This window comes from Gymnodraco acuticeps, unplaced genomic scaffold (genome assembly GCF_902827175.1).
Source record: "Gymnodraco acuticeps unplaced genomic scaffold, fGymAcu1.1, whole genome shotgun sequence".
In the NCBI taxonomy this organism is placed as follows: Eukaryota; Metazoa; Chordata; class Actinopteri; order Perciformes; family Bathydraconidae; genus Gymnodraco; species Gymnodraco acuticeps.
In genome coordinates, this window is record NW_022991288.1 from 1 (window position 1) to 15,000 (window position 15,000).

At 40.0% G+C, this 15,000-nt stretch overlaps 1 protein-coding gene across 3 annotated transcripts in view; it reads left to right on the plus strand.

Moving 5' to 3' along the window:
- Window positions 1-2,862: 2,862 nt before the first annotated feature.
- LOC117562188 (myocyte-specific enhancer factor 2C-like) overlaps window positions 2,863-15,000 on the plus strand; it is a 32,792-nt gene continuing 20,654 nt past the window's right edge. For 2 of the 3 annotated variants that reach the window (XM_034240025.1, XM_034240027.1), the window contains exon 1: window positions 2,863-2,966. The gene's annotated coding sequence lies outside the window, so the exon portion shown is untranslated. Of the gene's footprint in view, window positions 2,967-3,114; window positions 3,359-15,000 lie in introns of those variants that run through there. The other variant, XM_034240026.1, reaches the window with a different exon arrangement.

Consider the following 15,000-nt stretch of genomic DNA (forward strand, 5'->3'; position numbering starts at 1 on the left):
ATGCTATGTTCACCGGCTAGTCTTTGACACGTATATTAAAATGAAAGATATATCCGTTAAGTGTTTCTTTCCTTTTAGAATGCTTTTGGGTAAATACCTTAAATATAAACTGGCATTTTTTTTAATTTGAAGGTACATTTTACTGTTTAAATTGTAAGTCTTCAGCGCTCTCTGGTGGACAGACGTTGTACTGTGTAATTTTTTTACGATGTATATGTTACTAATCGGCCGACATATAAATATTAGGGCCGGGACTCGATTAAAAAAATTAATCTAATTAATTAGAGGCTTTGTAATTAATTAATCGAAATTAATCGCATTTTTAATCACATATAAATATTTGACCTGAGAACAGTGAGAAGCAATTTTTTTCACATGGATTTTAGTATACCATTAGGCGCATTCACACCGCAGTACTTTTCCCACAAAGGTTCATGAGAACTTAGTTCATGAGAACTCTTTGAACCTGAGGGTGGATTAGGCAAATGAAGCCGCTGACGTCACTTCTTCTTCTTCTGCTTTGGGTTTACTGGCAGGCCGCAAACGGCGTATACTGCCGCCCAAAGTCCCCGGCCGGAAGTCCCCGGAGTTGGGGACTGTAAATTGCCAGAACGCCGACACCTCCTCATCTCCACCGCTCCCATGTTTTATTTTGTGTTGCCATAAATTAGTCTCTCTGCGTTTCTGCGCTGGGCTAATGCTAATGCGAGGATAATAAAATGGCGGCTTCACAAAACTTTTTGGGAGTTTTACGGGGCGTGGTTTTCAATCCGCCCAGCCAATCAGACATATAGCTCTTTTCTCACAAGAGAGCCGTACGAAAGTCCCTGCTCTCTAGCAGCTCTCTGCTCTCTAGCAGGGACTTTCGTGGGGGTAAAAAGGTTCTCATGAACTAATTTTAGTACCAGCTCTTTTTGGTGTGAACGCGATAAAAGAGGCTAACGTCCACGCTAGCTGCTATATGTTTTGCATTGAGGTGATACTTGAGGCTTGATGTGCTGCGGTGATATGCGAATTCCTTTTTGCATAATTTGCACACAACCGTGCTCTTATCGACGCTTCCATCCGTCCGTTTTTTAAAACAACATTTCCCACTGTTGTTCACTGTGGTTTGTTGTTGTCTGAAGTCATGAACGTTAGTTGGTGCTCCAGTATAATCGGTACGCCTGAAACTCATCCAGTGAGAAACGTTCCGCGGTGCAAAAATAAGTGCGATTAAAATGCGTTAATTTTTTTAACGCGTTAATGTTTGTGTAATTAATTAATCTTAATTAACGCGTTAAAGTCCCGGCCCTAATAAATATATATATACATCTGCAAAAAAAACAAATTCAATTTAAATATTTCGACCTAGCTTGATTCGTGTCTAAGTTTTAGAAAATGTCTTCGACTTTCAGTTTTAACGTTCAAAATGAAAATAGTTAATTTTCAAGTTCACCAACATTGCTGTTAAATGCTTTTTACACTTTAATTGAGCAATAAAGCCCTCATCGTGTGAACAAAGGAGATAAGGGATTGTGGATTTTAATCTAAAGCGAGGGTCTCAGATTGTTTGCTGTCACAGATTATTAATATTTTAAACCGTTTGTTATTTGTGATTTTAGGCTGTATTAAAAAAGACGTGATTTCACTTGTACTGTAGGTTTTAGATGACGGAGAATAATCATTACTGGTTAATTAATACATTTTTGAAATAGTTTTGGCATTAAGGAGGTCTTGTTATATCAAAGGTTATTTAACTGTATGTGTACAGTTCAGTATACTACAAGTGGAACATCCCGTACAATTGTTCTTATATGAAGTCATTAAAGGAGCATTTAAGCTGCAATAATGAATGTGTTTGAATGGCTCCACTGAGAGGCCTTTAATGCTAAACTCAGGGAGATTTATCACCAATCCTGCTGTTCTCCTTTATCTCCGTTCAGCGTTTCCGTGTCTCTCAGCTTGATGTTTTAGTTTTACGACTCGCAACTGTTTGAGTTCGGCGTCAGCAGCGTCACTTCCAGCAGCTGCTTTCAAAGGAAAGGCTGTAAGTACACAGCAAACAGGCATCGGAGCTGCAATACTTAGACTTTTTCACATTTTAAATGAATATTATTATAAAGTTAGTTTTAAAGCAAAAAATACCCCAAAAAATCAGAGGATTTGTTCATATTTTATGTTTTTTCTACAATAAACCTAATTCATAGTTATTCAATTATTCATAATTTCATAATTGTTAGACAAAATGTCGTAAGGATAAAATGGCTTCAGCTTCAACTATTATTAATGTATATATTAAAGTGAATATTTGGGGTTTTTCTAAATATTATACCATTATTGAGTTCATTTATTTGTTGTGACTGTTGGTCGGGCCAACACAGACTTCTGACGGCATCGGCTGTAATTGATTGGCACATTTTAGACAAAGTGTTAATTATTAAAGTCATTTTTATATAAAATAAGTACAATTCAGTGTGAATGTGAATATTTGCAGTTCTAAACGTCACCCTGGAGTATAAAACGTTTTTATTTGACTATTTTATGACATATTTTAAACCAAAAAATTAATCAACATCGTCAAATTATTTCAAGAATATATTTGTTATGTTATATGTGCAAAATGATATTTAATAAACAGGGATATGTTGAGTTGAATTAAGGTGCACTTTCAGTATTTTCCACTGAGAGGCAGTGCTGAACCTTTCCTCAATATAACGCACTTTGGAGACCTGTTGAAAACATGAATACAAATACATATATTAGACATAAACTTGGAAAAGAAAATGTGTTTCCTATCATTTAAGAGAGACAATTTCTCACTATTCTTATATCCTGTGTGGTCGTGCGTGTTTGTGGTGTGTGTGTATGTTGTGTGCGTGTGTGTGTGTGTGTGTGTGTGTGTGTGTGTGTTCAGGTGCTTTCTGACAGTAAACTGAAGCACCGCTGGACGGAGACACGGAGGAGGACATGCGGAGCTGAAGGAGGTAAGCCTCAATTTAGTGTGTGTGTCATAAGTGTGTGTGTGTCATAAGTGTGTGTGTGTCATAAGTGTGTGTGTGTGTGCGCGCGCGTGCGTGTGTGTCTGGGAGTGTGTGTGATGCGGGGCGTGCGGGTCTGACACGCCACAAACAACAGGAAACAAACAGAAGGGATAATCCTCCTCTCAAGTGTCTCTGCGGATCTTTGCTCCTCACAGCAGATTCAGAAGTCTCTCGGTTCTGAGTGTTTCATCAGCGGTGACTCTGTGGTTTCTTACCCGGGGAAGGAGTGCGTTTACGGGCTAAGTGCGGAGCCGCGGACCGGTAGATCTAACCCGGCTGGTGGAAACACTCGGTAAACTTTTTGTGAGGAATATACTTTTCTACAGCAACTCTTGGTAAGATACCGAATAAGAGTCTGGTGAAAGTGGTGTTATAGTTTAAGGAAGTTTGTTTTAGAGATGTTACGGCACTTTTTATTTGTCTGTGGATTATCTGTTCTCCTTACACCAGTTGGCATTTTCACCATCAGGGCTGGATAGCAATGTGGGGCACGTGGAAACTAAGGCATTGCCCCCCTTGTGCGTAAAGATGCTGGTCATAGATTGTATGTTTACGAGTAATTTTGTGAGAGTATGTTTTTCGGGTTTGCAGCAGGATAATGGTTTTTAACTTGTGGAAAGGTGTAGCATTGGTTTATGAATAACCTGTTAAATATTGGGAAATCTTTACAAAAACGTTGTCATTAATATTCTGTTCCAGGCTATAGTGTCATCTCTCAATGGTTCCCAGTGTATTTACCTAACATGAAGTCAATTGACGTATAAATAGAGTTTGATTTTATGTGTGTGAGTCATTTTAGGCAGGTAAAACATATAGGCCTATGGTAATTTGACAGTAATCAGTTAAATGTTGGTAGTTCTTTACAATAACTTTATTCTGTATTATGCTGTTCACGGCTTTAGTTGAAATGAATCTTCTCATAGTGGTTCCCAGTGTTCTTATCTCAGATATCAACGTTTAACCAGAATCGTTGGTACTTTTACGCAATTACGGATTAAGCAATTTTGGGGTCCTGTGTTGTTGTTTTTTATTGGTCTGTTGATTTGTTTGTTTGTCTACTAGCCCAATGTTTGTGTGAATTTAAAGTACATGGCAGATATATTGTAGATTTTAAGTATGTTGGTCATTTTAGAAGTTCACGTTTGCGGACAGCTTCTTTTCCCCAGCAGGATTACCGTTAAACTACTGGCCGAATTTTTCTGAAATTTGGTGGAAGTGTGTAGCGTTGGACGAGGAAGGACTCATAACATTTTGGGGTGGATCTGAATTAGAGGGCAGATATAGGGCTGGGGAATATATCGGTATTATGGTGATATTAGAGAAGATATCGTGGAAGATAGGTATTGTTTTCTCCTGGTTTTAGAGACTGCATTAAACCTAATGTTCTGGATTCACTAGACGGTTTAAGCTGTTCTATCATTTACCTTTACCCGCCTAGTCAGAATATCCACATTACTGATGATGTTTATCGACATAATTGCCATGTCGATATTGAGATATTTGATGGGAAATATCCTGATAAGTTATGTTTCACTTTGTGGTGCATTCATGTGGTGTCAGAATACTCCGAAAAATAAGTCTCTGATTCATGGAAACAACTAGGAAGGGCTTGTTTAAACACTATAAGAAATACAATACAACATATCTTTCTCATGAGCACACACAAGTAGGAAGAAAGACTTTCCGACTCGTGGAAATGGGAACATCTGAGGATTTGTGAACGAAGCTTTGGTTTTAGAGCTCTTCAAGTGCCCTTCTAGTTGTTTGTCAGCAGGATTAGACTTCAGGAAAACAACTGGTTAAAGACCCCGAAGAAGCTCATCCAATATCTGTGACATCGTTGTTCAGCCTATTATTGGCACCATTGAACGTACGCCGAATGAGCTGTTAGCACTTCCTGTCTACAGAGAACCAATGGATGTGCAGAGAAATCTCACTGGTTTATTACTTTTATAGAAAACTTACAAACATGTTTTATTGTTCTGAATGGCTTTTTTCCTTCGATATCAGAATCAGAATTCCTTTATTTGTCCCGTAACGGGGAAGTATACATTATTACAGCAGCAGAAGCATAGTGCAAATAAAGTAAAGACTTGCATAATAAAAAAAGTATGCACATGTTATTAATAATAAAAAACGAACCTGTTGGAAAATCTTTACAAATACGTTGCCATTAATATTCTGTTCCAGTCTTTAGACTCATCTCTCAATGGTCCCAGTGTATTTACATAACCCTAACCCGTCTTTGAGTGGATTTCACTGCGTTTATTCTTGGAAATAAGAGATGATGATATCCTGATATGAGTAGATATATATTGAATATAAAGGATTACTTTTATACTGAAGATAATTCTTAGGCAAGATCTGATGATTTCTAAGTGTATTTCACTTCGTTTGTTCTATCAGAGTTCATGGCACCCTGATATGTTCGTCATACATCTGAGAAGGAGTGAGTTTTCTTTTTACTTGAGTGTCTTTGCTTGGCATTAAGAGAATGTAGTATCCCATAAAGATCCCAAATGCGATATCATCCACGTATGCTGAGCATGTGGTGTCTGTTTCTCCAAGTGACTCATTCCCTGCTTATAGGGCATCCCTTCCCAAACCACATGTATTAGAATCAAGTTACCCACCACACCATCCGACACTTCGAGAAGGACTTTCATTTAGCCTCTATTTGTTTGTCAAAGTTGATGAAACCCTTTGAACTGTGTTGAAATAGTCGGCCCTCTATGCTTCATGTCATCCAAACATGACTAATGCCATTTCTACGCTTTTTTATATCTTGGAAGCACTCAGAAAAGCCCCTTATTTTGCTGAGGGGTAATTAAGTGTTTATGGTCAGAAAGTCTATAAAATGCTGATTTGTCCCACCGCAAACACATCTCTACAGACAGCGTTTGAAATAACAGGTTAGGGGGTTTTAGGGGTAGGCTAATGCTATTAAATTAGCTTATTGTTCGTACTATAGCCTACTTTTCAGTGTGTTGTCCTGACTTTAGGTGGTGTTCATGTGAATTTTCCAAGTAGGGAATTACATTTTAGTATTTCTTCTTGGCTCATTAATACTGGATAAAATGCGTACCCTGTAAATATGCACTTTATGGCAACAAACACGATATCATGCTAACAACCTGAGGCTAACAACATGCTAACATGACGCAGGTATAAAGTTAGTGCTGTTTCTGTATTGCAGTTTTCACCCTAGTACTTGTTATTATAATAGAAAAACATGTTTTGCTCGCTGCTTTTCCCAAATATCCACTTTATGGCCACATACATGATAACTAACAAACTGAGGCTAACAACCATCTAGCATTACTCAGGTTTAAGGTTAGCATTCTTTCACACACACATACGGGTTTTGGGCCGAGGGCGACACCGTACTTCCGGTATCCACCATTTCACACGAGGTGCAAGCAGAACATCATAGTCTATTGCCTTAATCAATATAGTCAACTCTAAAATACCACATATATGCATTGGCATGATAATATTATTGTGACAAGTGGGGTATTCACCTGGTGTTTCCAGAAGATAGACGTAGATGCTGCCAAAATCGACCGAAGGCCACTTTTGAGGGTCGTAATTCCATACATTGTACATCCAACAACCCACACAGCTCTAGTTTACGCTGGTAACGATCTAGAGCACACCCCTCAAGTCCAGAGATGTAATCCGAAGACATGCAGCGATTTCTTCGGTCGTTAATTCAGAAAAAAAACCTAGTGCGCTCTGCCTGGCTACGTTAGCTAGCTGTTTATATTAGCACCTCCAGGATATTAGCACCTCCAGGAAAATGGCGTATTTCTATATAGATATATGGCGCGCGTTGCATTGTGGGTAGCTCGTGACGTCACTGTGTGTGAAAGAATTGTTCTTGTATTGTAGTTTTAATACTATTATTTTAGGAATTATATGAACATAACTTAACCCTGTTTAGATGCTTTCCCACATACTTGTTAGTAGAAAACACTGTTTGCTCGCTGCTTCTCCCAAATGTGGCTACATACATATTACCATGCTAACAACAAGCTAACATGACTCGGGTATAATGATAACGTTGTTCTTATATGTAGTGTAAACCCTGGTTGTGTTGGATTGGATCGTAACGATGTTATGAAACATAATGTACATTACGTTACATTCTCAAGCAAAAAATATATACTATTTGTAATAGAAAATACTTTTTAGCCTGCTGTTTCCCCATTTCTAGTCTTAGCGCTAGGCTAACTTAGCCATCTGCTGTTCGTAGCTTCATCTTTTGCCAATAAAGCTGTATTGTAATTTTCGCAGTATTTTAGGAATGATATCAAAAACACTAAGCATACATAAGTTAGCATATTTATCAAACATTTCTTGATATTACTTGTCTTTGTAGCTTCATAACTAGCAATACTAGCATAACTTAGCTAGCAATATTCAGTAGGAACATCTTTATTCTTTTTAAACTGATTTAAACTTCCATTTAGGTTTAAAAAAGACCAACCATTGGTAAGTCAGATGAGGCCGTCCACCTCCTTTCTGTATGAAGGAGAGCCTGAGAGGCTAACAACAAGCTAACATGACTCAGATATAAAGTTAGCTTTGTCTCTATACTGTAGTTTCAACTCCCCACAGAGATATGCATTGTCCTGCCAAATAACCAAGGGCACTGCCACATGTCGCCTATTACACTTTAAATGTTCAGCACTTTCACTTTGTCGCTCTCTCTGAAGTTGTTGGAAGAATAATTGTTTCGAGAGGGAGCAGCTGAGCAGGAGATGCTGATGTCTAGAAACCAGTCTTATTGTTGTTTGGGGTAAAAAGTTCACTCTTTTTTATTTTTGGAGTCCTTCTGCTTTTACACGCAGGCTATAAATAGAGGGGAGGTTTGTGCGGTGGGTGGAGGTTTGCTGTCATCCTGGAATAAGATTAAGCGCTGCATTAAATCACACCTACAGATACAGAACACGCACTGACATCTCGCGTCCTAAAATTCCCTTTTTTTCACGACAACATACTGAGTGTGCTGGTCTGAGAGCTCTACATGTAAACGGTGTTGATCCTGGTGCTGTTCTCCTGCAGCGTGACTCAGACTCCAGATATTCATGTGACGCTGTCTCTGGCATGTTGCTGCTCGCTGCAGACCGTCATGATTATTAATCAAAGGTTTTGGTTTGTTTTGGCAAAACACATCAATTATGGCTTCCAGTCAGACGCTGTCAGCTCATATCCAGCCGGTTCGTACAGAGAGAACAACATGAGGTTTATTGAGGCTACAGTTCAGGCCCGGTTCTACGGGGGTGCATAAGGGTGCATTGCACCCTCAGTTGAGTCGTTATGCACCCTCATCTAAATAATGAAAAGTGAAAAATATCACATGTATAATAATAAGAAGAAGAAAAAGAATTTAGTTGAAATAAAATAAATTGTAATTGTGGTTAAATAACATTGTGTGCTGCATTTATTTGGTCAATTTAAACGGTAAGTAACGTTATTATGTCAGGTGCGCGTCCTGTGCCGCTGCGCGTTCGTCACCTGCAAGGTGCTTCCACAGCAGTCAGTGATGGACATCAGAACATGGTTAAAACAACCAGCCCTTATCGCCAGCAGCAACACTGCATCTGCTGCAGGTAATAACAGTTCAGATCATGGGGACATTACATTACCACTGTCCACCACGGCCACTGTCGTGGACACTAACGTCCTCCCGCCCGACTCGCCGGCTTTGCCCGCCTCGCCCACGGAGGCGGAGCAGCCGCAGCCGTCTTCGTTGCCCCAAACACCGACACCCCTCGGCGGCCCGCAAGTGCCAGAGGACCTCGGGAAAACAGAGCCTGCCCAGGTATATTTAAACAAATACCCAACTCACCTGTACAATGGGGTGAGGCGCTCATTTTGCTGCTCATGGTTTCAAAACAGAGATTGGCTGGAATATTCATGTAAAAAATATGCCATCTTCTGCATGTAGACATTTCGGTTCAAGTAAGTCAGATGCCTTCATCACAACTGGCTACAACAACTGGCGCCATGCTCTTATAGGCTACGTGATAAGGGAAGGCATGAATCAAGCAAAGAGCACATAGATCTCTTAACGTTGCTCTCAAAGTGCACCAGATTGATGCTTTTAACTTCAATATGTAAAATAAAATCTTCCCAGGGGAGCATGCCCCCGGACCCCCCTAGAGGAGGTGAGGACCCTCCTAGAGGAGGTGAGGACCCCCCTAGAGGAGGTGAAGACCCTCCTAGAAGTGAGGACCCCCCTAGAGGAGGTGAAGACCCTCCTAGAGGAGGTGAGGACCCCCCTAGAGGAGGTGAAGACCCTCCTAGAGGTGAGGACCCCCCTAGAGGAGGTGAGGACCCCCCTAGAGGAGGTGAAGACCCTCCTAGAGGTGAGGACCCCCCTAGAGGAGGTGAAGACCCTCCTGGAGGTGAGGACCCCCCTAGAGGAGGTGAGGACCCCCCTAGAGGAGGTGAAGACCCTCCGAGAGGGTGTTCGGTCCACTCCCCACTTGTAAAAATAGCACTTTACCCCTGCACCCTCTCTAATCTCAGAGGCACCCTGAGTCATTTGGTTCTGGAACCGGGCCTGCTACAGTTTAAGATTATTGTCATTGTTGATGGATTTTTGGCTTTTTCTCTGGATTTGTTTTGACTTGTTTTTTCCATTTTATTGGACATTTTACTAAAACTTCTTTATTTAAAAATGTTTATTTGATTTGATCTTTTTACTGCAGTCTTACTTTCACTTTGTATATTTAATATCTTAATTGAATCTCTTATACTAGTTTTTTTTATTGCACATTTTACTTGAATTTCTTATTTTCTATTGATATTTGTATTCAATTTTTAAAATATATTTTGAATTTTATTCTAAAATGGACAAACGCAATAAAAAAAAACTAAGAAAATCTGAATATTCGCACTTTTGAAGATCTGGAAAGAAAGAATAATTAGCATTGTTTTTTAATGATGTTAATTACTGTCTAAGGAAAATGAAGCATTAGAGCAATATTTAAAATAACTATATGAACCTAAAGGGAAACACCTCTGTGTCAGAGGTCACACCTTCATCATCCTCTTACATCTTCACGCTCCCAATTTCCTTCTCCATTTCCTCCCGTGTGCCTGAAAGCGTGCACATCTTCACCAGCGCTGCCAAGACAACCTGCCGTGTGTGTGTGTGTGTGTGCATCTGTCAGTGTGTGTGTGCATCTGTCAGTGTATGTGTGAACATCCAGTTAAGTTTGTGACCCAAGCTCTTAAGCTAAGACACGGGTCACACACACACACACACACACACTGGTAGTCCACCTTTTAATCCGTCAGTAAAACACACAGTGTCTTCTGTGTTTCATTACCTGTGTCACTATTTGTCGACTCCTAATAGAGCAGTGATTCTCAAATGGGGGTACGCGGACCCCTAAGGGTACGTTGGGGTACTGCAGGGGGTACGTGAGATTTAAAAACAAATAATAATCTTAGTACAATAAGTGAAATAGAAAACACAATTGTATATAAAATATTTCTAGAACCACCAAGGGGTCCTCATATAAACATGTCAAATGTGTGTATTGTATTTTATAGTTTTTCATAATATATCATGTTGTTCATTGGTTTGTTAAACATATATATATATATTACTTCAATTGAAAAACTCCTTGGAAAAATCGTTATGTTCTTTTTTTTCATGCACAAAGCTGAAACAATCCTTAGTTTGTTGTATTTCATTACATTACATTTAGCTGACGCTTTTATCCAAAGCGACTTACAATAAGTGCGTTCGACCAAGAAGACACAACCTTGAAGAAAACAGAATCATTAAGTACATCAGGTTTCATAGAGCCAAACATTTCAAGTGCTACTCAACTGGCTTTAGGTAAGCCAGTCCTTTATTAGTATATAAGTGCTTTGTTAATAGTTCTATCGCTCGAAGTGGAGTCGAAAGAGATGAGTAATAATTAATGCATGAAGGAGTTAATAAATCACACACTGATGGAACATCACTATATTGTAATTATGTTTATAGGCTTCTTCTATCACAGATGTTCGGGGTCGGTCAGGGGGAATGTTTCAAAGGGGGGACGTTACTGAAAAAGGTTTGAGAAGCACTGTAATAGAGAATATATTCATCGTCATGATTGGATGATATGAAGGTTACGAATTGTGATCAGTTTTCATTACAAACATGGTATATATACAACATTGTCCAAATGCCCTTCAGTGTTACCAACATTTGGGATGAAAATGCTTCACTTGCTTTGCATTTTGAAATATTGTAAATGTTTACGTCCAGCATCTTCTGTCCTATCATCTCTTCTCTGTGTAAATAGCGTGCGTTTTAGTCAAAGTTTCCCTGAATTTCTGTCAGGTCACTGTTGGTCTCAGCAGAGGAATGTATGGCTTTCCCGTTGCGTAGAAGAGTGCAGAATTTAATCATTTTTACAGAATAATGTTAGAGCACATGGTTCACTCTTTGTGGAACTTGATACGTTTCTTTGGTAAAATATCACTTTTGGAGCTGATTGTTAGTCTTTTGGGAAGAGTTCGTTTGAGTTGTGTTTTTTTATTAGGGCTGTCAGTCGATTAAAATAGTTAATCGCGATTAATCGCAAATTAATCGCACATTTTTGATCTGTTCTAAATGTATCTTAGAGGAATATTTTTCAAATTTTTAATACTCTTATCAACATATGAGTGGACAAATATGCTTTATGCTAATGTTTATTATCATTTGAACAATGACAAATATCCTCATGAATATTAAACACAACAACCTGGAACCTCTCTCATACAATAATACAATACAAATGGGGTGTGTGTGTGTGTGTGTGTGTGTGTGTGTGTGTGTGTGTGTGTGTGTGTGTGTGTGTGTGTGTGTGTGTGTGTGTGTGTGTGTGTGTGTGTGTGTGTGTGTGTGTGTGTGTGTGTGTGTGTGTGTGTGTGTGTGTGTGTGTGTGTGTGTGTGTGTGTGTGTGTGTGTTGTGTGTGGTGTGTGTGTGTGTGTGTGGGTGTGTGTGTGTGTGTGTGGTGTGGTGTGTGTGTGATGTTGTGTGTGTTGTGTGTGTGTGTGTGTGTGTGTGTGTGTGGTGTGTGTGTGTGTGTGTGTTGGATCGTTGGAGCTCATGTGCAACTCAAGGCATATTGCTCGAACGGGAGCTGCCTGGACGCTGCAATCATGTTGCGCACTATCCCTGCTGATTGTGCTGACTTCTCGTACAATGTCCCACTGTCTGGCTTCCTGCATAAAGTCAAGTGCTCGGCGCAGTTGTGGCGAAATGTCGCACCTCTGTTTTCATTTAAGCAGCTCCTTATATCCGTTAGCGCAGCAAGCTAGCACCAGATGCTAACAACAACAATGCACGTAAGGTCTCTCTCTCGCTCGCTCGGGCCACACATACACACACCCTCCCGGTCCTCCCAACAGCCAGTCGGTGCCTGTGTCAGTACCAGATATGTTCGGGCTACCAGATATGTTCGGGTGTATTTCCGTCGCATCGGTCATCCGTCATATCCGTCATATACTCACCTCCCTCTGCTCCCAGCGCTCTGCTGCCACACACCGGCCGTCTGTGGAACTGCAGCCGGAGGAACTCGGGACAGCTTGTTATGTGTGGCGTGCTATGATGGGGTCCCATGTACTTGTGCACATAAATAATGTTTCTAATTATTTACAATTAAAAAATATATATATTCTGCGTTACTTTAGCCAACACTTTTATAAGGCCACTAGATTAGATAATTACGAAATGTGTAGATAGAATACATATATTTCAGGTTGTTATTTTGTCATGATGTTTAATGTTTTATTTACCTTTTAGTATTTTTATATAGTATCTGAACTTTGGAGAGGAGTTGGGAGACACACGACACATCAAATCACATCTACAGATCAAGGCGAAGCGAATGGAAGTACTCCCATACTCTATATACTAGCGTGAAAATGTTTGTGAAAACGTGTGCAAAGTCTCTGAAAATCCTAAAAATAAGCTCATATTTTAATTCCCCATAAAAAAAACACATCATTCAGTAAAAACAAGGCCCCACTGATCATCTACTCTCTGAGACGATTCCAGGGATGTCTGGCTTGAGTTTCGACCACCAGGGAAAGTGGACAAAAGTGCCCGAGATCAGCCTCTTAATTTACCCAGGGCCTAGTGCTTGGTTTTGGGCATGAAAATTCAGGAAACTCCCCTGAGTATTTTATTAAATATCTGAACTTTGGAGAGGAGTTGGGGGACACACGACACATCAAATCACATCTACAGATCAAGACGAAGCTAGTGGAAGTACTCCTAGCGTGTGAACATGTTTGTGAAAACGTGTGCAAAGTCTCCGAAAACGGAGCAGTGGCTGTGATGCTAGCTTTGCGGCTAGCGGTTAGTTGTTATTGTTTGAAGTTGTTGCTATGGAAACAACATGACGGAGAACAAATTAATATCTTCTACATATAATAACGGACAAAGTAAAGAATGAAGTGTAGGCTATGCCTGTTTGAAGTTGTTGCTAAGGAAACAACATGACGGAGAAAAAGTATAATCTTCTACATATAATAACGGACAAAGTAAAGAATGAAGTGTCGGCTATGTTTAAATGTTCGGAATTTGACCGTGATGGCCCTCTTGAGTTGCCGTAAAATATGACGAATATGACGGATGACGGATGCGACGGAAATACACCTGAACATATCTGGTAGCCCGAACATATCTGGTACTGACACCTGCCGGTGAGCGTGGAAGTGTGGTCTGCCGCAAGCGGGCGGCAGGAGCGGGGCTGTCAGCATCAGCTTGTAGATGGTATTTTAAACTCGATGCTCTGAAACTACGGGGCGGCCGAGGAAAAAAAATACACAAGCTTTAATCGCGTTAAAATAATTAGTGGCGTTAATTTTTTGTTGCATTAACGCGTTATTAACGCGTTAACTTGACAGCCCTAGTTTTTATAGTTTCTGGTCATTGTTGTGATTTGAACTGGGTTGTGGGGTTCAGGGTTAATGTGAGGGGTCTGATCGAGGGGTCAAAGCTCAGATGTGGGGGCTTCTGTTTAAGTAGAAAAGTGTGTGTGTGTGTTAACTGGTCAGTTCCTCACACACTCCGATGGAACACAGCAGTAGAGAAGCAGGAACATCTGATTTGTTAGCTTATTTTGCAGTTTAGGTATTAAGTATAAATCACTTTCTTACAGGTGAATACTTTCACAGTATCTGTTCACCTGGAGTCTTAGTGAACGTGCACGGTGCAAGGGCTTATGGGTAACTGCAGGTCACAGACGGGTGCAGACATGTGAGGTCAGGAATCTGATTGGTTGATCCACCACATTTCAATCTAACTCTAAATCTGTCATTTTTGTATATTTTATTAGAATACTAATTAACCCCTTCATACGGTTGTTATTTATATGAATTTATGAAGTATTTTGAACACATTTCTGTTTGAATTGTGTTAAATAATTGTATTTTTACCTCAGCTCGGCCCTCAGAGGATGTTTTGTGGCGAGCAGTAAAAACTAAATCCTGTCATACTTTCATTTCAAACTATATTTCTCCATCTTTTATTGTAATAAAAATGTCCCCCCTTAATATAATTGTTCTTTATATGAATTTATGAATGAATTGTGTTAAATAAACGTATTTGTAATGACGTCTCCGTATCGGCTCGTCCTCTCACCTCAGCTCCACCCGTAGAGGACGTTTTGTGGCGAGCGGTAAAAACTAAATCCCTTCTTCTCCTGCGGTTTCTTACAAAGACGTTTTTGTGACGCAGCCAAACTCATCAGGCTTTATTATTTAGCCTGATTTTTGGGTGTGTCTTTTGGGGTTTAGTGGCGGTGAATGGACGGGCGTGCGAACACATGCACAACGATTACATTCTGCATCACAGCAGGACATGATACACACACACACACACACACACACACACACACACACACACACACAATCCACCTTCTACTAATTAAAAGAAGTGTTCGTACATGTTTCTGTTTCACTCTTAGTCTC